The sequence below is a fragment of the Lutjanus erythropterus genome, chromosome 4, assembly GCF_056507025.1.
Source record: "Lutjanus erythropterus isolate fLutEry1 chromosome 4, fLutEry1.hap2, whole genome shotgun sequence".
Taxonomy (NCBI): domain Eukaryota; kingdom Metazoa; phylum Chordata; class Actinopteri; order Lutjaniformes; family Lutjanidae; genus Lutjanus; species Lutjanus erythropterus.
Genome location: NC_139320.1, coordinates 8,530,661 through 8,549,604, shown reverse-complemented (window position 1 = coordinate 8,549,604; position 18,944 = coordinate 8,530,661). Strand labels below are relative to the sequence as shown.

The following is an 18,944-nucleotide window of genomic DNA, read 5'->3' as shown; positions in this document are numbered from 1 at the left end:
AAAGATTTGCAATGCATATTGTATTATATTGTAGTATATTGTATTATATTGTATTATATTGTAGTATATTGTATTATATTGTATTATATTGTAGTATATTGTATTGTATTGTAGTATATTGTATTATGTTGTAGTATATTGTAGTATATTGTAGTATATTGTATTATATTGTAGTATATTGTATTGTATTATATTGTAGTATATTGTAGTATATTGTATTATATTGTAGTATATTGTATTGTATTGTATTATATTGTATTATATTGTAGTATATTGTATTATATTGTATTATATTGTAGTATATTGTATTATATTGTATTATATTGTAGTATATTGTATTATATTGTATTATATTGTATTATATTGTAGTATATTGTATTATATTGTATTATATTGTAGTATATTGTATTATATTGTATTATATTGTAGTATATTGTATTATATTGTATTATATTGTAGTATATTGTAGTATATTGTATTGTATTGTAGTATATTGTAGTATATTGTATTGTATTGTAGTATATTGTAGTATATTGTATTGTATTGTAGTATATTGTAGTATATTGTATTGTATTGTAGTATATTGTAGTATATTGTATTGTATTGTAGTATATTGTAGTATATTGTATTGTATTGTAGTATATTGTAGTATATTGTATTGTATTGTAGTATATTGTAGTATATTGTATTGTATTGTAGTATATTGTAGTATATTGTATTGTATTGTAGTATATTGTAGTATATTGTATTATGTTGTAGTATATTGTAGTATATTGTATTATGTTGTAGTATATTGTAGTATATTGTATTATATTGTAGTATATTGTAGTATATTGTATTATATTGTATTGTATTGTAGTATATTGTATTATATTGTATTGTATTGTAGTATATTGTATTATATTGTATTATGTTGTAGTATATTGTAGTATATTGTATTATATTGTAGTATATTGTATTATATTGTATTGTATTGTAGTAAATTGTATTATATTGTATTATGTTGTAGTATATTGTATTATATTGTATTATGTTGTAGTATATTGTATTATATTGTAGTATATTGTATTATATTGTATTATATTGTATTGTATTGTAGTATATTGTATTATATTGTATTATGTTGTAGTATATTGTATTATATTGTATTATATTGTAGTATATTGTAGTATATTGTATTATATTGTAGTATATTGTATTATATTGTATTATATTGTATTGTATTGTAGTATATTGTATTATATTGTATTATGTTGTAATATATTGTAGTATATTGTATTATATTGTAGTATATTGTATTATGTTGTAGTATATTGTATTGTATTGTAGTATATTGTAGTATTTTGTATTATATTGTATTGTATTGTAGTATATTGTATTATATTGTATTATGTTGTAGTATATTGTATTGTATTGTATTGTATTATATTGTATTATGTTGTATTATGTTGTAGTATATTGTAGTATATTGTAGTATATTGTAGTATATTGTATTGTATTGTATTGTATTGTAGTATGTTGTATTATATTGTATTGTATTGTAGTATATTGTATTATATTGTATTGTATTGTAGTATATTGTATTATATTGTATTATGTTGTAGTATATTGTAGTATATTGTATTATGTTGTAGTATATTGTAGTATATTGTAGTATATTGTATTATATTGTATTGTATTGTAGTATATTGTATTATATTGTATTATGTTGTAGTATATTGTATTATATTGTAGTATATTGTAGTATATTGTATTGTATGTTTTTTGGTGTTTTTTGCAAAGAAATTTGTAAAAGAAGTTACAGTCTTTAAATTCTTATAATCATTTTTATATAATTCATAAAAAATAAAAAGGAGGTTTTTTTTATCAAAAATGGCTCTAAATGATTAATATATGATCAAAGTAATTAGTGAGCTGTTGAATTTATCATGTGTGAACTGACAGAACATAATGTTAAACAATATGAGCAGGAAGTTTTACAGTGATTATCATCTAAAATCTGACACCGTGTCTAACCAGTGTTACTTTACTTTACTCAGAAAGTTCTGAGGAAAAAGACTTTTACTGTTTACAAATCACACTTTGATATTTTTCTCCTTAAACAAAGTTATAACAAGATAGACTCATAAATTGTTGCTGTGACTCCACTCAGATATTTTTGACACATTCACATCATTACATTATGTAGACCAGTTACACTGTGTGTGGTCTCACTGTGTGTGTCTCTTACACACACACACACACACACACACACACACACACACACAATAGCTCCACTCTGTTGTACTGCTGTTTCCATTGTGCTCATGGTGTCAACCAGCTCCACACACACACACACACACACACACACACACAGTGACATCAGCCTGTGTGTGCGTGTAGAACTGAAGATTATGAGAAAAACCATCACACTCTTAAAAATATGTTTAGCCTTCAACAACTACATCTCCCATGAGCCTTTGAGCCACTGAGTTCTCACGTGTCAGATATTACAAATGATATTTTGGTAACACTTTATATTAAGATGCTTGTAATACGTGTTCATAGGTAATAAGGCCATCATAAGATACTTATTTACATTGGTATGTGTCAATGAAACTATATAAGTGTTAATAAGCATAATAAACATGTTTATTGTGAGATAATAAGACATTTATCCCTTAATAATCAGTGTTTGTTAAGGTTAATTAATGCACTTGTTACCAGTTGATTATGACTCTTTTTTATTGGACAGTGACAGCTGCAGAGAGAAAGAGGGAACGTTCTGAGGGGGATTAGGGCCGGAGGGGAACGTCGGCAGAGAGCAGCAACACAATTGGTTTGTGCAAAATGTTTAAACTCCAGACTAATGAATTAGACTCAACAATGAAATGGCAGAGGATGAAAGGACTGAAGCTGTCAGTACGACAGACACAATCAGAGCTTATGTAAGAGAAGAAGAATGAGGTAAAAAAAAACAAAAAAAAACAAAAACACAGTGTTGTGAAACTCCTCCTGAGGGAAACATGAAGCGTGAGTCAGAGACACTCTGACCTCTGACCTCTGTCTGTCAGCGCACAGTAAAATCTGTCCTCTCAACTGCTGCGTTAAACTGTTTGGAGTCCAGTTTATTCCACTTCCGGTCCGTTCGAGGGGTGAAAACAGGACAAGAACAATTTTTATGAGGAGGATGTTTCTGGAATTTGACCTGAGTAAGATTACAGATTTATAATCTAATGAGAAAAGTTCGTCTTTTAGACTCAGAGGCTGTTTTTTCAAAAAAACTAAGACAAGAACAAATGTTAAGCAGAGATGTGTTTCTGTTAGAGGTGTTAACTTGTGGAATAGTTGTGAGGATGAATTAAAAATGTCCAGTTCATTTTCCTCATTTAAAAATATGTATAAAACTAAATAAAAAAAATATATAAATTGGGTATGAAGAAGAGTAATAATGAAAATACTGTAACTTTTGGTTGTGTTTGCTTGTATTATTGTTATGGAACTTTACTTATTTTTTATTTACTTTTGTAACATGTCTGAGCATTTGATTTTTGTTTTGTTTTTTTCTTGTTTTCTTCTTCTTTATTTATTTTTTCTGAAGACTTCTGGTATAACTCAGACCGTGTAGCTAAAGAAGTCGCCTTGTTAAAGTTCAGCCTATACCTTTTCAATTAGCTTCATCCCTCGTATTACGTTTGTTGTTGGGGCAAATCTTCTGTGTATTTGTTGAGGGTGTATTATGAATGCTAATTGAATAAATAAATAAAAAAACAGATGGACTGTTTCAGGTTTCCAGTCTGCTTAGAATTAGTGAGTGGACACTGAGGTTATACTGACGGGACCCTCAGACTCTTTCTGCCTCACCGCCTCCATCAGCTCTCCATGTCTCTGACAGAGACAGAGGCAGCAGCATCAGTACGAGACGCACCAAACCGACAACACACCGGCAGCTCGAGTGACAGTAGAGGGTAAAAAAAGTAAGAGTGGGCGTGGTTTCTAGTTGGTGGTAAGAACTTGGTGAAATAAAAAGCTGACAGATGGTGAGCTGGACTTCGTTCTGTTGGTCTACTTCAATGGTTTTACTGTCACACCCCCCTGTCAGAAGATGGCAAACGTTTGCACCCCCAACCCACAGTTTTTACAATTATTAACAATAACTGGGAAGGAACTCATAAAAAAGGATTCAAACGTTTAATTTTTGTGAAATAAAGTTTAATGGAATAGAAACAGTAAAGTCTTGTTTGTTTATTTCCCCAACAGAGATGATATTCATTCTACTTTGTTTCAGTTTTTCGTTTCCCTGCTCTTCTGTGCCCCCTGCTGTGGCTCTGCACGTCCCCAGGGGGTCCTCACCCTCCAGTTTAGGAACCACTGTTCTAGTCCACTGGCATAACAAAGTTCATGTCAATCCATCCAATCGTTGTTGAGATATTTCAATGAGGACCAAAGACGAGGACCGACAGCTGGACGATATCGTCCCTACAGCTATGCAGCTGCTGTGGCTGAAAAGTTCAACACGTAAACTTCTCCTTAAAAACAAGAGACATTCAGATACGCCTGCAGAGTAAATACAGACACAACCTTTAACTCTGCTGTCTTCTATTTTATTCTCCTCTATTGTCCTGTGTTGTATTGTGGGAAGTCGAGTCTCTCAGAGGACAGTTGAACCACTGAGATGAGACTTTAAATCTGTCATCTGCTGATGAAACTCACTCTGTGAGTGTGTGTGTGTGTGTGTGTGTGTGTGTATGTGTGTGTTTGGAAATTCCCTCTATGCAGCCTATTTATGTTTTTTTCTGACTAATAACACACACAGCAAAGTACTCTGCTGCTGGAGGAAAGGTGTGTGTGTGTGTGTGTGTGTGTGTGTGTGTGTGTGTGTGTGTGTGTGTGTGTGTGTGTGTGTGTGTCTTAAATTAGTGGAAAGAAACAAAATGACAGAGACGAGGAGTTTTTATGGGAACACTGGAATGATAGAGGGTGGGGGGGCAGTGATTCATGATGGGAATGTACAGAGAGACAGCAGGAGGTGTCAAACACACACACACACACACACACACAACCTGAACCGACTGTAACCACACACACCTGGTTTTTAAACCATAAACACAACGAACACATGAGAGCTTTGTTTCTTCAGACCTCAACAATGAAACAGAAAACACACTTTAACCAAAACTGATGACTAAAAACATGAACATGAGAGCCAGACTATAAAAAGAACTTTAGGAGTTTAAAATGATTCAGGTCCCAGACGTCAGCTGTGTGTCGACCACCGGGGGCAGCAAACACACATGGAGAAGCTCTTCTGTTAGAGATACAACAGAAGAAGAAGGACTGGTGTCTCTGCTGAAACGTATTGGCACCAGAGACTCATGTTGGAACTAGGCGGGCTGCCGACCCTCAACTCTGGCACCAGTTTTTCCCAGTGGCCACTCGTAGTACTGCAGCAAAAAATTCCCCACGAGCCCCAAAAGAGACGTCTGTAAAACTGTCGGCAGGAGTGAAAACATCACTGATACTCTTGACAAATCTTACTAACATGAACAGGACATGTTTTACAAACTGACACCACCTGATTATATCCTACATGAATGAATTGATCAGTGTTTTCTGTTACTTTAATGGTTCAGTTTTGGGACGAGAAGGACAGGATTCAGGATTCAGGTGATAATTTAGAACAGTTCTGAATTTTTCAGGACATCTGGTCACCATAGCAACAACTGTCCCATTCATAACTGTAGTTTTATATAACTCACCTGTTTGAATCAGCTGTTTGTTAGCCAGCACTGTGTCCATGTTTTATACAGTGTGTGTGTTACCATTTTCAACTACTGGTTAAAGAAAACACACAAAATTATCAGCCCCTACAGGACCCACCAGGGTACTCAGACCTCAGGTTGGGAAACAATGCAATGCAACAGCTGAATATGAAACACAACACTCTTTCAACTCCCTGTTCCTTTGCTCCAATGTCTATAAGGTCAGACTCTGGTGGGACTCGAACCCACAACCTTTGAATCACTTCTCCACTGTTCAACTACAAGTCCAACACACCGTCCGCTGTCCTTCACTGTGTCTCCTCTACACAATAACAACAAACAACACTGTTCTGTCTCTGTAGTTCAGTTCTGGTACATGTAGTTCTATGTAGAATTGGATGTGTGTGTGTGTGTGTGTGTGTGTGTGTGTGATGAACATGTATATTTACTGTATGTATCCATGTATTTGTGTGTGTGTGTGCTGTTTATGTTGTTTACTGTGTTGCTCTGAGGTCGGAAATACTGCGGTATACATCTGTCGCCTGACACACACACACACACACACACACACACACAGTAGAGCCTCTGTCCGACCTCAGACTACACTAAATTGTCAGACTAATTATTATAAACGACAAACAGTGGTCGCCGAGGAAACGATCCTCCCACATCCCATAATTACCCTGCGTTGGCTCGATATTAAAACTGCTTCCAAATAGTTGAGATGCTGGGGTGCGTTTGATTTCTTGCTCTGCCTCAGAAATCAATGGCTCCTTGTGTGGAGATGAAACAGAGCAGAGTGACGAGGGTAAAAAACCTCAAACATACAGATTGTGTACTGAGGACAGCCAGTGTAGTTCATATCAGCCTGCTGGATGTTTAGTGCTTCAGTTTGTGTCTTACTCTTAATATCAGTTCTTGTATTTATCTAGAGGTCCACTGCACCACAGAGCCCACAAGGTTTAATCTTTTGTTAACAGTCATAACAATCCTTCATCCAAGGTAAGTGAACTGTCCTCAGCATAGAACGTCCATTCTAGAGAACTGGGACAGATCAAGTAGTACCAATAAAAAGTATTATCACAATTTTGTCCATTTAAAAATAGGTTCAGAAATGTGAAAACAAGCGGAGTGCACAGACATATGTCCTATTTTTCCAGAGATCAAACTGGCAATATTTTTTCTACTAATCAATTAGTTGTTTGGTCCATAAAATGTCTAAAGATGTTGATTAAAGTCCAAGAGGACACAGTCTTGCACATCCATACGCTCCATCTCTGATCAATCTGGAAATAGGAGGATATGAATTACTAATGTTCATTTCTAAACTTGTTCTGTGTGAGAAAACAGCCTTCTCTGAGACAAGAATTCACAGCAGGTCTAAACATGTGGAGCACACAGACATACATCCCTGTGTTCCTCTGACTCTGGTGGGACTCGAACCCACAACCTTCGACTGCCTTCTTTACAACGGAGCCAGAAGACCGTGGTGCCACAGAGCCACTGCTTGATAGAAAGAGATTCAGACTTCAGACTGACTATAAAAAAATGAAACACAAAGGAATAAATTCAGATTATTCTTTACGTTTAAGAATGATGTATTAGATTTCTTGTTCGTTTTGTGCATCCAGTTTCCAAAAAGTGACAAACATGTCATTTGTTGTCAAATCAATAATTGTACCAGAACTGTAGAAAGCTGATCGTTCCAGCAGAAACACTAAGATCCTGCAGTCTGAATCTTCCTCATATGATTGATGAGGAATTATAAATATCGACTCTGATGGGACTCGAACCCACAACCTTTGAGTCACTTCTCCTGTGAACAACTAGAAGTCCAATGCGCTGTCCATTGCGCCACAGAGCCTCACTGTGAGACAGACTCTGAGAGGACAGAGGAAAGGGAAAGCAGAGAACAAGCAAGACAAAAGAAACTCTGCAGGAACCAGAGTAGAAGCCTGTTTGGAAGAACTTAAAAGAGCTTGTTTGGACTGATGGAGAGGGAGGGAGAGGAGGTGTGAAAGAGAAGGAGGGATGACACAGAAAGAGGAGGAGGAGGAAGAGGAGGAGGAGGCTCCAAACAAACTGACTCCATGTTGAAAATTCTGCTTCATGTTTATTATTCTGACAAACTTTTCCCCTTTGCTCTTCCCTCCCTCGTCCTGTCCTCTCAGTCCAGTTGTGACCCTCTACAGTCAGAGCTCAGGACCCCGAGTTTCTCTGCAATTCGTCTTTGTTTCAAACTGGTTTAAACTGGTTTTAAATGAAGATGATTTATGGTCCTGTCTAAAGTTTTCAGCTGGTTCTTTTGGACTCTCTGATCATTGAATCCCTCTGCTGAGGATTACAGAGTCACTGCAAACAGGAGACAGTCCTGCTTACTGGATCAAACTGTGGTTTCAATTCAATTTTTGGTTCCCATAAACAAATAAACATGCCAAAAAACAAATTTAGTGCGTTTTATGTCAGGGGAATGCAGAAAAGGCTGATCGTGGCATGAAAGCATTACTAAAGATAAAACCTTAAGTTTGCCCTCTGAAGTTCAGGACTCAAATCCAGAACCTTTTGCTTCAACTCTGCGTGAAAAGTACACAAGTTCTCATTCCACGTTAACTTAGCAACAGTCTGACTCACCAGGTGCACACTGCAGGTAGCACCGGTTGCTTGTTTCAAGCAGCATCACAGCATCTGCTAGCTACATTTTCAGAGTTCCTGGGAAACATGAACAGCCTCTGAGCTGCAACCTGCATAATGAGAATTAGCACCTGGGATGCTAACGGTACAAACATAGACAAGCTAACACCCGTGATGTAGTCATTTTAACTCCAGAGCTCACCTCCTGAAGTTCAAATGTTCCACCAAAACAAGTTACCCATCAACACTATTTAGCAACACCCCCATTGCTGCGTCCTGGGTTTAGCTCCGCCCAAGACGTTTGTGATTGTTTTTTTCCCCCCTACAGCAGATTGTGTATGTGGAGACAGACCTGTGGAGAGACGTCTGACTATGTGAGACAAAGTTAGCAATAATATACAATATGCAACATTGAGTTGGACTTTCAAAATAAAACTTGCCGAGATGCATTTCAGGTGATGGCCACAGTTTGGTTGATTTAAGCATCAAAACTTGGTGATTAGAGTTTGGAAAACATCACTGTTTGAGTTGAATGAACTATTTCCTCAAACCTAACCCCGGTCTCATGTGTCTCAGTCCTGTGATTGACCCGTTCAACCACCCTGTCATCCTCCCTACGTGGACTCACATGCTCTTCACAGTACATTTAGTCTCTCATAGTCAGACGTCTCTCCACAGCACTCAGTTCTGACATTCTGCTACAGAAGAAAAAACACACTGCCTTCTTTGCATTTCTTTAAACCAATCACAAATGTCTTGGGCGGAGCTAAGCCAAGGAAGCAACGATGGTGCTGCTGTCGAGGGGGAACTTGTTCTGGTGGAACATCAGGAGGTGAACTCTGGTATTAAAATGTCTACATCACTGCAAAAGAAAAGCTAACAGCTGTTAGCTTGTTTATGTTTGTAACATTAGCATCCCAGGTGCTAATTTGCTGTTTTCATTGTATAGGTTGGATTTTTTGTTGTTTCCTGGGGATTTTGAAAATGTAGATCCAGACACCGTGATGCTGCCTGGAGCAAACGACCAGCGGCAGGACTGATACCAGCAGCGTCCTCACAAATAAACTCATCTGTTCTGTTACAAACAAACAACAAACATTGTGTCTTATTTGAGTCTTTTTGACTCTTTGTTCATTTACAGCCAATAATTAGGCAATAACTCAATCAAAGACACTTAAAAATCACACACACGCATGCGCACGCACACGTGCACACACACACACACACACACACACACACACACACACACACACACACACACACACACTGCATCAGTTGGAAGTGAGTTTGACCCAGTTTAGACATGACATGTGTGTTTGCTCTTGACTAAGTGTGTTATTAGTAAGATCGATGCTCAGAAGGACTTAGCTGTCATCTGCCTGCCAACACACACACACACACACACACACACACACACACACACACACACTGACAGACAATTATTATTATATTAGTGTTTTTCTTCGGCAGTATTCGGAGGGTCTTATTGGCTGACATGCAGAAAATCCCAAATGATTCGGCCTACACACACACACACACACACAATATAAAGCCAAGACACACACACACACCCTTCAGCTAAGTGGTGTGTGATTAGTCACTGCATGTCTGGAAATCAGCTTCAGATTTTCACTGTGACAGCTCTGAACTTTTAGTGGACATTAAAATGAAAACTTTTTCTAATAAATGTCCCACTCTTCAGGGGGAACCTGAACACACCACCACATTATTAATAATTCATCTATTATCTGCTGTCACTGTGAAGTTTTTTTCAGCATCTTCTATAAAACACTGATGTGTTCAAGTGACTCTGTCACCACTGATGGTGCCTTCACTGACATCCTGCTCGTTGTGTAAATGCCTGAACATTCTGGTGTGAAGCCAAAAACAGAGTTTTGTCTCATCTGTCAGAAGAGGATCATGTTCTCTGACTTCCTGCCTGAACTTTCAGAATAAAAGTGTTCAATTAAAGTAGAATTCTGGTGTTCTGGTGTTTCTTACTGTCAACTAGTGTTGTTTTTGGCAGCCTGTTTTAATTTTAGTTTTAGTCTAGTCTTTGTGTCAAACTGTCATTTTAGTTTTTATTAGTTTTAGTCACCTTCATACTCTTTTTTGTCTAGTCAAGTTTTAGTCGACTAAAAGTCTGAGCATTTTAGTCTTATTTTAGTCAGAATAACACATGACTATTTTCGTCTAGTTTTAGTCAATGAAAACTGATGACATTTTAGTCTAGTTTTAGTCAATGAAAATTGTATTTTACTCTCTTTTTAGTATTCTAATTCTATTTAATCCAATCAGTATAGCAGGGGTATTCAACTAAAATTCAAAGAGGTCCAGTTAGAGAAAATTTCCTAAAGCAAAGGTCCAAAACATCATAATGTCTAACTTAGTAACTAAGTAAAAACACTAATACCACAATGTAAAAATACCTAAGTAAAGAATGTGAGTATTTTTTCCATCACAGCAGGTCAGTGATCAGTGAATAGTGTTTTATTTATGGCGGCCCGCCACATTAAAAACATCGACACCGAGACATGATTTTCTATTTTTTTGAGCTGCGCACCTTTTTCGGTCGTGTCTAGAAGGTAACTCTTTATTTGCACAACTCTCGCGAGTTATTTCTACTAAAATAATCAAATTCGCGCGATCTTTCGCGGGTCTAGGGTTCCCTTCTAGACACGACCCTCTGTCTCTGTCAAACTACAGACAGCAGACTGTCTGTAAACAGCACGATGTTACACTCTGCAGTGTTTCACACAAAGACTTTATTTGTGTGGACATCCAGGTTTGGTTTGTCACCAACTTTGTCATTTTTATTTTTTTAGTCAGTCCGAGAGGACGACAGTATCAGTGATTGATTAGTGATCAGTCTGCCCTCCTCTCCTCCTTCACCTGTTCACTCTGCTGTGAGAAGATCTCAAAGTTTCTGACAGAGAAACACAGACTCTCCTGTTTTACGTTTAGGCCTCCTTATACAGTTGTTTCGTTTTATAAGCGCATCTGGTTGGTGTCGATGTCATTAACCATCACATTAGTTTCTGTTGTAATAAACTCGTCATTAACAACAGTCTCCTCCACACGCAGCTTCTCTGCAGTTGGTCTGTGTGTTTCCTGATCAGATAAACCAGCGACGGAAACACTAGAAAAGTTGCGCCAGTTAAAATAGAAGCGTCTTTAAAATCTCTTAATAATTTATTGGTTATAAGTCCGGGTCCGTATAGGACGGCGTCTGGGTCCAGACTCGGACCGCGGTCCACCTGTTAGCGACCCCTGGTATAGACAAAACCAGATTTTTCTTTTAGTCAAACCCATTTCACAAATCAAACATGGTTATCTTATTCTTATATTGTTACCTTATAAACTTGTCGTGTTTTTCCCCGTTATTTTGTGGCCGCATTTCTCCCCATCTTTTTCCACAACACATTCCGTTTTGTTTTCCACTTGTTTGTACTCAAAGTATGTCCATAGATCATGTCTTTGTTTTCTCCGCGGCTGCCCGGCCATGATCCCACCACAGCTGCATCTAAATAATGCCGCGAGTGGGGATTGGAAGTGACGTCGCCTGCGTCTGCGCAGTGCGACACACAGCCTAGGAAACAGAAACACTGCAAAATAATAAACGCGACTGAACATTAAAAAGTTATTTCGTCTCGTCTCGTTTTGGTCAACGAAAATGAAGAGACATTTTAGCAGGGTTTTTATTTTGTAAACCACATTTCGTCTCGTTTTTATTCGTCAACAATATTGCATTATATATTTTTATTATAGTTATCGTCACATAACCACCATTTACGTTTCGTCTCGTCTCGTTTTCGTCACGTGATAAAGGTTCGTTGACGACGATATTTCGTCATAAATTTCGTTGACGAAAGCAACACTACTGTCAACAAATCTTCAAACAAACAACACACTTGTTTGTCTATCAGTATTTTCTGACTTCCTGTCTGTGGCTCTCAGCTTCAAGCTCACTGGTTCCTACTGAAGATGTGAATCTTTAAAAATACCTCACAGACATTTAGATTCATCTTTATAAAGGTTGCAGCTGCAGCTGTAGTTTTTAATCAAACAAGCAGGAGGAAACAGTGTTTGTGGAGGACTGTTTTCAGCAGCATGCAGGTTGCAGCTCAAAGGATTTTGGCATCCAGAGGGTCAGACTATAAAATGGAGTACACTTTAGGGCGGAGCTACCCCGTGATTGACAAGTCAATCTCAGCTGATCAAATTAGATCAAACTGTCACTCAAATAAGAATCAAGTTACCACATGGAATCAAGTTATCACTTTCACAAACATATTTTAGTGACAGTTTAGTTGTAATAAGAGAAAGATGTAGTCACGCAGGTCGCCATTAATTCCTGCAGCAGGTCACCCACCAGCTCCTCGCTCTCAGCGGTACTGAGCATGCTCTGATCACAAAACATCAGGATGGCGACCTTTCAGGCTTCAGAACAGTGGTCCACAAACCAACGGTGTCTCTGTCCACTGATGTCCCGTCTACGTGCAGAACTAACGTTACATTACTGAGCTTCAGTTGGAAAAAATTAAAACTGAAGGTCATTTTGTTCATGTGCAAAAACTACAAAAAATGAAGTGCAGTATGAAAAACGTGTGGGTTACAGACGGAGACACAACAACGTCCAACTTCAGTCAACATTTAACGCTGCACAAAGAACAGTGAGTCGAGACTCTGTTGAGGCACATTTGACTTTTTCTGACTTGAAACTCCAAGTTTAGGATTAGAGCTGCACAATTAATCACAATAACATCATAACATAACAAAGTTCAATATCCAAATCACAGATCTGAATAGCTTTTTTTAAGTCATTACAGTAAGATGAGATAAAAATCTTTGTTCTCAGGATGAAAGAAAACATGTTTGTTTGTCATCATGATTTAATTGGTTTCTTTTTTAAGTGAAAATGAAAATTATGATGCAAAACTGATTATATCGAATAATAATCAAATCACACATCACAGTTTCAGTCAAAACAATCCAAATCATGCAGCCCGGTTTAGGACTTGGGACTTGACTTGGGACTAGACAGCAAAGACTTGAGACTTTAATTGTGTCTCATTGATCTGTGGACCACAGTTCTATGAGTTCTACGTTCTATCAGGCTGTGATACACACACACACACACACACACACACACACACACACACACACACACACACACAGTAGATGTTAGCAGATATATTCACTGCTGGTTTGAACATGTTGCCATGTTTTTGTTTGCAGATTCAGTCTTTTAATCAAAAGTGTAAATGTTTATTACAGATCTGTCTGTGTTATAATCACTTCCTGATTTCTCCCTCTGTCTCTGTCTGTCTCCGTCTCTCTGTGCGTCTCACTGACATTCCTTCCACATTTTTCTCTGTGGTCAGTTTGTTTTTTAAAGAAAGTTTGAAAGATGAGACGGAGAGAGAGCAAACAGGACGAGGAGGGAGATCACACTCATCTTATCTCCCTCACTCTCCTTCTGCAGTTAAAAACATGTCTGTCTGTCCTCAGAGACACAGCTCACAGACAGACCAATCAGCTTCTCCTCAAAGTCTCGACATGCAGCACGGATCGACCCGACCGAAAGCCTGCAAATAAAGACTGAAAACCACCAGAGGAGCAGATGTTCAAACGCTTTCAAACAGATGACTGAGCAGTTCTGCGACCACATCACATCAATTCAGCCTGATTTAAACTCATCTAACAGAGTTAAAACCCTGCTGCTGCCCCCTACAGGCTGTAATGTTCACTACAGCCTCCAGCAGGGACCAGAGGACACAACATGTTTGTTCAGGGAGGTCAGCAGGTCGCTCGAACCGAAGACGTCCATCCTCAGTGGATCAGTAAATATAATACACATTCTCTCAAGTGAGGAGAGGTCACGAGGTCACACACACACACACACTTTATGATCTGTTAACTTTACACTGTAAAAAAAAAACAGGAGATCAGACAATTTTAAATTTCAAGGCATCATACTGAAAAAGATTTGTGTGTTTTGAGCTCAACTCAAACTCTTATGTTTTTGAATAAACATTAAAATGTTTTGCTGAACTAAATATCAGTAGAATTAAGAATTTGAGTTGGACTTTAATCTTAAAACACTGCCTTGAAATTATGGAGTTTTCTTTTTTTAAAGTATATAACAAGGCCACAATCAGAAGAATCATACAGTGACATAATAATATAAAATATATAATAACATGCAGAGTTACATGTAGTTCAATCATTTCTTTAGCTACAGTTAGAAGTTTAACTACATTCAGATCTCAGTAACTTTTTCAGTAGTTCACTACTTTGGCTCATGTAGTCACTTATAAGAATATTTTATTCTACAGTTTGGCACAAACACCTCAGCTCGTTGGACGCAGGTATTATTTAAACACAATCAGCTGATATGTGACTAAAATCACATGATGTTTGTGATCAAATGAACAAATTCAAAATGAAACGTAGCATTTTCTTGATTTCACCACAACAACACGCCGTCACATGATTCAGTGTCACTTCAGTGGTACGTCGGTATAACACAGTGCTGCACCATTTGGTGAAAAGTCATGTTGTTATTTTAGAGACTGAAATTGCAACATGCAATAAGATTAACAGAAATTATCAGTTTTGCATTACAACTGCCATTTTTACCGGAAAACAAAAGGATTAAAATTGTGATTATGTGAAAGTTTGTGGCGTCTGAACCAAACAAACATGTTTCTGTTCATCTGCAGAACAAAACCTGGAGGTCAGCTCGTCTCTGCAGCTCTACTGAAACTCATTATCATCAGATTTTCTCACATTGTGCCTTTTTTCAAAGAAACTGTGGTTTGGTCACAGCTCTGTGGTTTGGATGTTACACTTGGTCATATTGTGATTTTATTGCGATTAATTATGCAGCTATATACAGAATACTGTGATACTGCAATCAAAAAATCTCTCTGTGACGATATAAACCATGATGTTATGAGTAATTTTTATCTTTTTAAAGGATAGCTGCACTGTTTTTTGTTTTGCAATCATACTACAAAATTCAAACATTCATCGCCAAAGACAGTTCATACTAATTCATGCTAACATCATGGCTGCTACTTTTATTTGGAAGAACTTTAACTTAAAGGAAAAACTTTATACTGACAAAAAACTCATAAGCATCAGACATATGATTTAATAAAGGACATTTGTTCAAGCTGTCATTTTTCTTTGTTTCTAATATCGTGATACTGTGGACTTTGTATGGCGGTTTCATCGTTTCATGAGTTTTTGGTTTCATCCCTACAAGTTTCATTTTTCAGAGCAGTTCAGATGTTTCAGTACTTTTTGTTGAGTAGTTTGATAAACTGCAGTTTTACACAGAGGAGACAGCACTTGTCTTGCGCAAACATGAAACACACACACACACACACACACACACACACACACACACACACACACACTCTTACACATTTCCAGGAGATATAAAGGATCACTTGCACGCGCACATGCACGCGCATCCCTTAACTTGGGACAGGAAGCACGCACGCGCGCTCACAGTCAGTGTACATGTCTAAAAACCAGGAGGATGAACGAGACCCTTTAAAATGATCAGTTTATGGCTTTTATTGTGAAAATCCTTTCCGGGAAGACTTTTTTTTGTCTACTTCTTTTGTTTCTTTATCATTTTATTTTTCTCTTTCATTTTATTTTCAATGTGATTTATTTTCCATATTTACCTTTTCAATCACGTTTTGTCTTGATTTAAAGGAACAGTCCGCTGTAAACGTTCTCTGCTCTCATGATGTTTGAAATGTAAAGAAACTGATATGGACTTTTACCGGTGGAAGTGAACACAGTGATGACAGTACCTCGGTGCCGATGAGGAGCGGAGACATGAATGTCCAGCAGCCGGTGAGTCTCTGCAGACCCGCTGGTCCTCTGTCCCTCTGTCCGTCTGTCTCCGGTGTCCCTGCTGTTCAACCGGCCGCTCTGGACGCATTGGATCAAACACACTCCGAGCTGATGAGAACTTTCCTCACACTTACTTAAATCCGCTCTGTTTGTCCAAAAAATGTCCTCCGGTTCGTCCACTCACAGTTTTACGCACCAAAACGCAAGAAAAGAGAGACACAATCCAACATCTGTCCTCAGGTCTTCATGTGAACTCTGCGTCCAAACATTTAAAAACTTTTCAGAGAAGAAGTAAAGTTTTCCAGGGACTCTGTGGACAGTTCACACGGTCTGTCCCCCGGTTAAAGATGTGATCTGGTGGTTTGGAGATGAGCTCCGAGCAGCGGAGAGTCGACTCGACCCGTCTGCTGCTGCTGCAGGAGGAGGAGGAGGGGGAGGAGGAGGAGGAGGAGGAGGAGGAGGGGAGGAAGAGGGGACAGAGGGAGGTCCAAACAACATCAGAGACACAGAGAGAGAGGGAGGGAGAGAGAGAGAGAGAGAGAGAGAGAGAGAGAGAGAGAGAGAGAGAGAGAGAGAGAGAGAGACGGACCTCTGACAGGCGTCCAGCTGCTCTGAACTCTTTCTAAGAAGCAGCTTCAGTCTGGAATTCAGATATTTTACATGTTTGTCCACCATCAGTTTCCCTCGAGACAACGCCATGATTTCGACCCCATATTTTCTCCAAAATAAAACACATCTCAGAGAACATATTTGTCCACGTGACAAAGGACGCCACAAGAATGATTAAAACTCAAAAGTTCCTGCCTTTTTCCTTTGCAGAGCAGCTGCTGGTATCAGCGTCAGTTCCTTCCAATGGCTTTCTCCTCCTTTATTTATTCTGGTAACTAAGGTGTCATTTCATTTCCTGCTCTGATTATCCACACCTGTGCTGCCCCTGCTGTTTTCCATCAGTGAACCCTGTTTTTTAACTTCACCTCCTGTGTGAAACTGAGGCTCTGCTCCGCCCACAAACATCTCACAGAGACCTGCTTCATTTTTCATTTCTCATGACATTTGTTGATTTAAACAAACATAAAGTGTTCCTGCTCTTTCTGCAAACATCTTTTCACTTTTGCAAACAGTTTTTTTCTTCATTTCATAATGAATTTCTGCTGCTTTTATCCATATTTATTTAACAATTTATTTTACTCACTCACTCAGACTGATGGCAGCGAGTGACCATGCAGGGGGCGGTGCACCCAATCTTTAACCAATCAGGTCACTAAAACTAATATTTTCTTTTTGATCTGATTTGGTTGTGATTCATGTGGCTTTTTGTCATATGAAGAGTGTGTTTACATGTGTCTTATCTGTGACTACTGGATGACACACACACACACACACACACACACACACACACACAAATGAGCAGAAACAGACAGTAAACAGAGGCAGTTGACATGGCAACCACAGGTGGAAAATTTCAAGGAAACTCACCTTGTTAAAAAGCAAAAACTGTCACACTTTTCAACTTCAGCTTCATTAAGATCCTGAACACACACACATCCCCAGAACATTAAAGATTTGTATCCTGGATTAATAATGAATTTTTATTGAGATATGAAAGTCATCACTGACATCTACACATCTGCATGCTATAAGTGTATGATGTGTACAAGATTAAAAAAAAAAAACAAGAGGGAAAAGTCAGTCAGCTTCAGATGCTGTCATCAGTTCAGTTCAAAGAGGTTTTAATGATCATGGCTGACCGATGTAAGCTAATGCTAAAGCTAATGCTAACTGGACTTGAGTCGACTGAGAGTCTCCAGCTGATGTTTTAATGTTTCCATCTGACACGTTTTAAAACAAGAACCCTGTGAAAGTGTTGATGTAAAGTTAGCTAACAGCTGTGTACATGATATAACATTAATGCTAACAGACTGAGGCTAAAGCTAGCTTACATCTCAGCAAACACTGGTCAGATGGTGAAATACAGCAGGTATATCTACATGATAGATGATAGAAATACACTCATTAACGTGGGAAAAGGAAGAGCAGGGACTCGATTAGTGCAGCGGACCTTGAGACAGGTCACCGAGCCAGACCAGCTGGACCACGATCACCACAGGAAGAGAGCCGGGTTAAGAGCTAAGCTAATCCGGTTTAGACCTGAGACAACTTTTTAGGATGCAACAATCCCCCAAAAAACAAAACAAAACAAACAACAAAAAATCCTGGAGGGACTGAATATAAAACATGTTAAACATCCACCTGTAGTTTCACTTTAAATTCATTTAAAGTCATTAAAGTCAACCTTACACACACACACACACACACACAAAGAGCGACATTCTTCACCACATCTGTTCTTTCTAAGCAACCAGTTTACCAGTCTGGACCAGTTAGAGCTTTATACTGGACAAACACAACCAGAGGTAAACACACACGCACACACACTGATGGAATGCATACACAAACAGGAGCAGATGTAAGAAAGTGTGAACACTAAAAAATATAGACACACACACACACACACACACACACACACACACACACACACACACACACACACTCACACACACAGGCAGGGTAAACAGTGGTGTTGATCTGGCACTGGTCTTGACAGAGTTATTCCAAAGTCAGACATTCCTCAACTCACTTTCCTCCCAACAATTACCCTCCTGTGTGTGTGTGTGTGTGTGTGTGTGTGTGTGT

General features: G+C 38.2%; 1 protein-coding gene and 1 non-coding gene across 2 annotated transcripts in view; both read right to left on the bottom strand.

The window, feature by feature from the left end:
* plekhg2 (pleckstrin homology domain containing, family G (with RhoGef domain) member 2) overlaps positions 1 to 16,671 on the bottom strand; it is a 128,922-nt gene extending 112,251 nt beyond the window's left edge. Inside the window, exon 1 of the mRNA XM_084716881.1 lies at positions 16,208 to 16,671. The gene's annotated coding sequence lies outside the window, so the exon portion shown is untranslated. The remainder of the gene's footprint in view (positions 1 to 16,207) is intronic.
* On the bottom strand, positions 7,514 to 7,605 carry trnar-ucu (transfer RNA arginine (anticodon UCU)). Its single transcript is given in 2 exon segments — positions 7,514 to 7,549; positions 7,569 to 7,605. It is a non-coding gene; the product is annotated as a tRNA-Arg (tRNA).
* Positions 16,672 to 18,944: the final 2,273 nt, after the last annotated feature.